At 38.0% G+C, this 9,298-nt stretch overlaps 1 long non-coding RNA gene across 1 annotated transcript; it reads right to left on the bottom strand.

Moving 5' to 3' along the window:
• Positions 1-3,041: 3,041 nt before the first annotated feature.
• Positions 3,042-5,816, bottom strand: LOC100491839. Its single transcript, XR_208181.4, has 2 exons — positions 5,621-5,816; positions 3,042-3,456 (listed from the first exon to the last, which is right to left on the bottom strand). It is a non-coding gene; the product is annotated as an uncharacterized LOC100491839 (long non-coding RNA).
• Between the last annotated feature and the right edge of the window lie 3,482 nt (positions 5,817-9,298).

Here is a 9,298-nt window from a genome sequence, read left to right as displayed (position 1 = left end):
GCCCCTCATTTGCCAGAATCTACAGATTGACAGTCTGAGCCTAAAGTGAAACACTGGTGCATTCACATCATAGGCCAATTGGCTAAACCTGCAAATTATGCTGATCAGTCTTACCATCAACTGACCCAAATACAAATACAGGCCCGGACTGGCAATCTGTGGGTTCTGCCTAATGCCAGAGGGGCTGCAGTAAGGTTCCATAGACAGTCACTGTTTATTGGACTGGTGGTGGGTGGGTTCTTTGGGCCTCTGTGTATTTAATATGCCAGGATCTATTTTGAATCCCAGACCAGACCTGTGCACATATTTTAGCTAAATAAAGCAGTTCAATGGGTCTTTAAGACCAATCCATCAAATCAGTACAATTATGTCTTCTATGTGTTTGGCAAATGGCAGTAAAATTTGGCTTATGTGCCACTTTGGGCATCTCACTACTTAGTCGATCTAATGTTACCCATGCCATTATGCCATTGTGATAAAAGAGGGCCAATTGTCACTGATTGCTTCACAGGAGTAGTAAGAACCAGAGGAGGAGTCAAAGGTTGCATCACCTCTTCTTTTAACTACACTCTGTACCATTTGGAAACTGAGGAGACTGATTGCTGCAGTTTTAAAAGTAAAATGTTGTCCCATTTTTGACTAATATAGGATTTCAGCTGCTCAGCAGTTTGGGGGCTCTTTTACTATGGAGCCATGTTGGTGTAAGACGTGCAGACTAAAACAAGCAATGCCTTTCGTCAAAATCTGTTTCTGGATAGTGGCAAGTGTTTTTTCAAAAGCTGTATACAGTACAGGTATGGGACCTGTTATCCAGAATGCTCTGGACCTGGGATTTTTCAGATAAGGGATCTTTCCGTAATTTGGATTTCCATAACTTAAGGTTGTTAAAAATCATTTAAATATAGAATTTAAACCCAATAGGGTTGTTTTGCATCCTATAAGGATTAATTATATCTTAGTTGGGATCAAGTACAAGCTACTGTTTTATAATTACAGAGAAAAGGGAAATCATTTTCAAAAATGGTAATGATTTGCTTATAAAGGAGTTTATGGGAGATGGGATCCCATACCTGTATATCATTCAGCATTAAAGGTTCCTTCCCAGATGTACAAGCTACCTATGAAAAGTGCACTAGTGCATACTATCACAGATTACAAGCTGGATGGTCCTTCTCCTCTTTAGCCCCCGAGGACCTGGGGTCTATAATTTCCAAAAATGAATTTCAAAGTTTAATTTGTCAAATCCACTTCACTTCAGTCTATGCTGAGCTTGGCCCCAGAGAAGGCAGTAGTTTTACTGGATCATGTTTATGTAACCCTTTCTTGGCACACTCACTTATTTTGGACTGTATTTACAGGAGATTTGTGTCCTCAGTGAAATATAGATACCAGGAACAGCGCAGTGCCTCCACCTAGTGGACACTGAGGAGCACACTCAAGGGGATTTCCACTAGGAAATAATCACACACGGTTTGCAGCAATATCAAACTTTATATAACTTTTGAAATAGAAGATAGAACATCTTAGGAATAACTGATAATCCTGCCCTGAGGAACTTGTGTGGGCTATCCACTGCTGGCACAGTCTCTGTACTTGCCCAGCCTCAACTTGGATCCGCATAGACCCCAACCCTTAAATCAGTTCAATCCCTTCCCCAAGAGCTCTTTATTCCCCCAGGTAGTGCTACCTGCCCCAAAGTACCTTCTCCGTTGAAAAGGGTGGCTGCTCCCACGTAGCAGGTAACCGAGCAATACCTGTTCACGCCAGGGGACACACACAGAGAGTTCCACAGAGGACTTTATACTTCCTGGCAGCCCAGCAGACTTTTATTCTTTCAAATCTGAACACACCACACTTTGTACTGGCTGCTCACTCTGGATCTCTCTCTGCACTGGCAAACAACAGCAGGGGCTCCCTTTATAAACTGCTGGGCCCGCCCCTACATTTTTGGCTCCAAAGCTTAGGCACACCTCTCCCAGACATGCACTGGGGCAGCCAGCCAACCGGATCCCTCCCCAGTCTGTAGCTAGGCTGGATGAGATCACAGACTGAGAAACAGGGGACAGGGTTCTCTGATCCTCTACATTTATATATGGTGTTGCTTTGTATGGCAGAGCTTTAACTTGGATTTGTGGATATAGTGACGAACTGTGCTCCCAGACAATGGATTTAGGAAGCATTCCTGAGCCCATGCAGTCATTTCCCCTACAAAATTGTGTTTTTAATGCAGTGCTGCCCATGGGCCTGAAGATCTCAGCCATCCAATATTGGCTTTTGACCTTGTCCTTTGTATAAAGAGATTTTTTCATTTTCTTTGAATCTGTTAATTATAACATGTATTGTACATGATGAAATTCCCAAACTCTTTGCATTGAGGAACGTTCTTTTTAAATTGTTACAATATTTGCCCCCTGCGCAGTGTTTTACTTCTGAGTGACCCAGCCTCTCTGGGATCTGCTACTTTAAGCATTTCACAATTTTACTAGTTTTTTGTTTCCCCTGACCCAAGTTCTTTAAGCTTTATTGCCAGCAACAAATTTAAAACAAGCATTTATTTTTCAGAAAACAATACAATTTCTCACTTTCAAAATTTGATATGTTGTCCTTGTATTATATGCAATTATACTGTATATAGGGTCTATGCAAACCATCCCATTCTCTTTTTATTTATACTTCACACACTTTTTTGGAAATGGGTTGTACCATACAATTCTAATGGATAATGACACCAATAACTCCAATTGTGTATGTGGGATATTAGGACATGATGTAGATAATAAGATGCTAATGTGGCCTTTAAAATGGTAATTATTCAGCCTGGACCTTGGCATATTTTCAAGGAAATGTTCAGGATTGCAAAGATTATATGCCAACATTTGTCACATTAGCATCTTAGTAAATTGTTGCAATCGTGGTTTATTATATATATTATATTATGTTCTGATGAAAGTTCGGCCATTAGATATTTTGATTATTAGTAAATATGCCCCATAGTAGAGTTTGTATATTAGCCCAGTAAAATAAAATACGTAATTTTGTAGCACTGTTAAAAATAAAAGAATCATTTATTTTATCAATAATTTAAGCAATGAAGTTATATTTAAATGCTTGCAATAACTCTTTAACAGCATCATTTATATTAATAAATAAAGTTTGTCCTGTTTACACTTTGTGTTTCAGTAACTGCATAAGAATCCGTTAATGTGACGCCTGCTAATGGTCACTGTACTATTAAGCAAAGTCCAAAGAGGTCTAGACAGCCTCGATCATTTTAGAACCATGAGGTAAGTAATCCAACCAGCCAGCCCGAGGGCCCCCAGCAGCACAGTGTAACTGAACAGTACAAAAGCCAACATCTCTTTCAGCACCACTAGGAAGTGGATAGCGAATGACTCCTTGCCAACCACAGTGACCATAGTTGCTAGGATCTGTCCTCAAAGATTCACCACTCCGCCCCTGCAGATAAATTATTAGTATTATTATCACATATTTATAAAGCATAAATAAATTCCACAGTGCTGTAGAATAATGGGTGTAGTCTGTGCCTGACTACTTTAGGCTAATGCCACGCCAGGTGGGTCTTCTGCCAGCCTGTTTCTGCTTGTGGAGGAGAGCCTGAAACATCCTCAGCAAACCAAGGACTATTATGTAAATCACTTGCCACTGCTGATACAGATGATTTTCAGCATTTTTAGGCTGTTTAAAGTAAGGGGTGTATATATATATAAAGTAGTCCAATGAGAGCACCATAAGCAGCAAAAAACCTTGGTGCTTGTACAAATAGAATACACTGGGGGAATGAGGGATAGTAGTAAAAGGGAAGGGAAAATAGAAAAAGAAACCACGAAAAGGAATCAGTATTGCATTTATATTTTAGTACAGATCTATTATCTGGAATGCGTGGGACCTGGGGTTTTTCAGATAAGGGATCTTTCCACAATTTAGGTCTCCATACCTTAAGCTTGTTTCAAATCATTCAAACATTAAATAAACAGAGTAGGGTTGTTTTGTCAACAATATGGACTCATGTAGCTCATTCCCCCTTAAGTAAAAGATACTGTTTTATTATTACAGAAACAAAGTAAATCATTTTAAAAATTGGAATTACTTGCTTAAAATGGAGTTTATGGGATATGGTCTTCCTGTAATTTGGACCTTTCTGCATAACAGGTTTCCAGATAAGGGAACCCATACCTGCATTATAATTCTATAAATCATGAGATTATATCCACAATACACAGGGACACTCCACAGCCATGTATAAATAAATATAGTAAATCTAAAAAGAACATCTAGTACAGCTTGTTATTATTTATGAGCCGAAACAACAGAACTAACAGGATAGCCCCCAAACCCAGAGTAATATACGTATTTCTAAAGCTTGCAAAAATGTGTATATGTTTATCATGTAGCAAAAAAATATACCCTGTTATTTTATATTAGTGTAACAAACTTATATTTACACAGTATTATATGCTGAAAAGACCAATCTCTATTTCGGTGTGAGTACAGTAGAATTCTAGAGAAATACCAACATAACAGAGTAATTAAACATCATTTAGCCATTCTTATTATAAAGTTCACAAAAAATAATAGCATAAAACAATTATAATCATGTCTATCATATTATGACTCTTATTAAATAGTAAATCACTTTGTACCAGCCTTTTTGGACTGCATAAACAATAAGAATTTCTTGTGCAGTTATTGCAGTGCAGGTATGGGACCCGTTATCCAGAATGCTCAGGACCTAGGGTTTTCCAGATAAGGGGTGTTTCTGTAATTTGGATCCCATACCTTAAGTCTACTTAAAAATCATTAAAAATTACTTAGAATTGTTTTGTTTCTAATAAGAATTAATTATATCTTAGCTGGGATCAAGTACCCTGTATTAACTGTTTTAATATTACAGAGCAAAAGGAAAAAATTAGTAAAATTAGAATTATTTACTTATAATGAACTCTATGGGAGATGGGAGAACTTTCTGCATAATGGGTTTCCAGATAATGGATCCCATACCTGTACAGACGGCACATTGAATTAATATGCATTAAAGAAATGACATAAAAGAAATCTAAAACTGGGCTCCCAGTCAATTTTTGTTATTGTTTTGATGGTTTATTGACATCATTTAGCTATAAATACAAATCCATCTGAGGAAGGACAAGGCTTTAATATTTAATGCTCTAATTGCTTATGATGCACTTTCTCAGCAGTATATGGGCAGTAAAGTGCTGCAGGAACAACAGAGAAATCAATCTCTTTGCCGTAAGTTTGGGGTTAATCGTGCAGTAATAGAGCTCAATAGTAACAACAATATTGTCGTGCCACACTATTTATATTCTAATTACACCAAGGCATCATTATTTCTATATTTTGTTCCTATATGTAAGAAAACATATTAGATATCAGAATCATCTTGTTAGATTAATAACCTACATATAGAATAAAAACATGCATTTTGTTTGCTATCAGAACATACTTCATTACTACATTATGCATTGAAAATAACATAACGTACCTCCTATTGGCAGCATTTAAATCATTTGCTAAGCAAAGTTGGAATAAAGTATTTCAGGTGCCCTAAAGCAGTTTATGTTTCTGTACAAATGATTCTTACCTTAAGCTGTGGTTTGATCTGTAACTTTATATTTTGCTTGGAGCTCCCTCCCTTCTCACTATTAGCTGCCTGTGTGCGTCTCTCGCTTTCTCAAAGCTTGGTGCTACTGTCTGATCCTCTTCCTCTCTGCTAATCCCCAGATTCCACAATAATGATCTTGTACGATTACTAATGGACTAGGTGTGGCCTCAGTCCAATCAGAACAGATGACAGAAAAGTTATTTTGGAAATGGAGAGATGAAGACGCATTTATATGAAAGGTACATTAGATATACTGTACTGCGAAAAATGGAACATTTGTTTCTTGTAGTTTGTGTTTTAGAACTGATGCTTGCTATTTTATTTGGTCACTAAGGTGGGGATTAGGAGAATAATGTTCTATGGAATTAACAAGGTAGGGAAAAAGAGCAGTTGGATGACAGATAATAACAAAAGGTAGCCAAGGCAACCTCACCTGGGGGAGCAGATACAATGTAAACTGGTGTCCAAAATTAATTACAGCTGTTAATAAATATATTTAAATTCTAGCAGACAAAGTGCTTGTCATACAAGTGAATACCTAGTTAAATAGAAATACATTTAAAAACAAGAAATTAAGATGGCCCTTTAAATAAGGCACCGCATCACATGCGTTTAAGTTTTGCCCAATATGCAACAGGACAGGTGTATTTTTCCAAATACATGGAAAATAAAATAATATGTGTGTAATTGTGGCAACAGAGGGTTTTTGACTATTATATCACAATCCAAACATTAAATTCTCACATTAATTGTGTCTCCTTTATAAAATTGTGCCAAGAATCGCATTACAGCAAAAAAAATAAAAATGGATGGAAATATTTCAGCAAGTACATGTGATGACAAAATGATACAAACGAAAGGTTAATCTTTTATATATTATATTTTGAGTGGCAGAATTTGCTGTGCATAAGGTTTATCTGTGTAGGTATTCTAGGATGTAAAAGGAACAGTATATACCTTCTCCATTTTTTAATGTGGCAGAAAGACATTGGCTGAAGAATTTACTCTGCAGCCTTGTAACTATCAGAGAAGGAGGGCAGAGCCCTATGATTAAGACACGCAGCACAGGACATTTATAGTGAGAGCTGGGCAGAGCAGAGATTTAGCTCATGACATGCCTGGACATAGTCACTGATAATAAATGAACTGGAACTGGCAACCGAGTTACACCAATAGGGAGCCCACAGCAGTGCCCAAAGGAGAATGAGTTTAATAACAAATCTTCAGTATAGAATAACTTTTTCTTAACTGAAGTTTTACATAGTAACATAGTAAGTTGGGTTGAAAAAAGACATATGTCCATCACATTCAACCATACGGTTTTGATAATATGTAACCCAACAAATGAATCATTATTATACTTTATTTACATAGGACCAATGTCACAGCGTTTTGCAGAGATTATACTTCATTCACCCCAGTCCCTGCCCTATTGGAGCTTGCAATCTTTTGCCTCTAACTTAACACACTATGATCAGTGTTATCAGCAGGTACTTAACCTGCCTGTATGTTTTTGGAGTGTCGCCAGAAACCAAAATACGGTGGAAGAAACCCTCATAGACACCATAACTTCTTTTAGTGTGCAGGCTATGGTCATAACCTAGTACCCTAGGCAGCTGGAAGGTGTGCAGAACATAAGGTGCCATAACGGATATAATAATGATGTATGAGCATCAGAGAAAAGAAAAATTGATTCTCCGCAATTTCTTTTCTCATACTCTACCTGTATCTTATTTTATACCTCTATATCATGAACATTCTTCTGCAGAATCAGCCAGTCAATGACCAAAAGTAATCACCAGCAGAGCACCACATATTGTATGTTCAGACGTAACTGCAGTGTAAACATACTGTACAAGTAATGAAATACAATATACCTCTAAAAAAAGGGCACTGAATAGTTATGAATTCTAAAAACAGCTTAAACATAGAGGGGCACTGTGTCACGGATAAGATTTCAATATTGGGAATAAACACAATTACAAACACAAACACACAGCAGGGTAGGTGTGGTGTGAATAGGATGGCAGTTAATGGTGAGACTGGGTGGCCATAATTTACCAGACACAGCACTGGGGCTTAAATTTAATTTATTAATTTATTTGTTTCATGAAAATTGTAGACAGACTGCATTAACCTGTGCTGCCTAGAGAACTGATCTGTGAGGGCAAATAGAGATTGGACTGTCAGTAAATTAGCCCACCTCAATACACACAGCTGGCCCCAAATCCTCATGTAAGAGTGAAGACTGCCTGAATCCTACATGTAGACTAAACAGGGCATGCTTACCATATGGCTTTCAGAATGCCCAACAATATTAGTTGTGAATGGCACCATCACAATTCAGGGCCAGGCGGGTCCCTATAATGGCCTTCCTGGAATACCACATGATTTGTTCACTCTGGTAGCTGCCTTTGTGGTTTGCAGGAAAAATCAAACCCTGTTCTGTATTGTATGCCAGGGGTTGGTCCCATTCTGTATTACAAAGTTGGCTGCCAAGAACACCATGTTTCTAGTCCTTTTACACATGGGAAATCACAGAGACTGCCCAACTGCAACCACCACAGCTGAACCCCCATACTCAGTGACTGGCAGTAGCACTACCCAGCTCTGGAACCCTATACAGACTAACAGCTAAGTGCAGGCTACCACCTAATCACTAAGGAAAACTTGTAAATCTGAAGCTGACATGCTGCAATAAATAGTCTCTTTTCCTAAAAGAATTGTCTGTGAGTCATTATTTATTTATTTATGTAGCGCTAGTAAGTTACACTGAGCTTTACATTAATTATGAATTAAAAACAGGGTTACAGAGTAATCAATGGGATCAGAAGGCCCTGCTTGCAAGTCCTACTCTATGCCCATAACCTCCCAAAGCCTGGCTTTGTTCCCCTTTAAAGGAGAAGGAAAGTTAAAATGACTGGGGGGTGCCAGATGTTAGGGACAGGAGCACCAGCCCGGGGTATCAGGTAAGTGAATGCAATCACTGGGAGGTGCCTAACATTTGGTTATTAAACCTTTATTTCTCCTTTAAGTTCCACCAAGGTTTTTTTTTTCTACCCAATGTTTGTAACTGGAAATAATGGCTATTTTTGTTCCATTAATGATGGACCTGGCATATGATCTTGTCTGTTTTACACACATATATATCTAAAACTCAAGTCAGGAAAATTCACGTACATCAATCAGATCTCATGCTGAAAAACTATCTGTTACACAGTGTTCAGCAGGCACAAATGGCATGTTAATGTAATCAGCAGCCCTGGTTATTACATTATTGGCTCTCTCTGGCACAGAGGCCCAGATAGAAGCAGAGCATTATCAGCTGCACAGGAAGCTTGTTAGTGATAATTGCCCCTGCATGGGAGAGGGGCCTGCGCCTGGGGTCTGCTCTTCTGCTCCTCTGAAGCTGAGTAAATATCTCAAAAATTTTGTTTAACATTTCTAAAAACAATATATTTAATGCATACAGATATAAAGGAGTAATAACTGGATTTTAGGGCACTAATGATTTGGAACCACCTCTTTCCATATCAGCCCATTATGTGTATTTGATTTATTCTGAGGAGGAGTGAAATTTGCACATTTTGGGTTATATCCATTACATCAGTACTGCAGCACTAAACAATATAAAGGTATGGGATCTCTTATCTGGAA

Source organism: Xenopus tropicalis, chromosome 1 (assembly GCF_000004195.4).
Source record: "Xenopus tropicalis strain Nigerian chromosome 1, UCB_Xtro_10.0, whole genome shotgun sequence".
Lineage (NCBI taxonomy): Eukaryota > Metazoa > Chordata > Amphibia > Anura > Pipidae > Xenopus > Xenopus tropicalis.
This window is presented reverse-complemented; position numbering and strand designations above follow the sequence as displayed.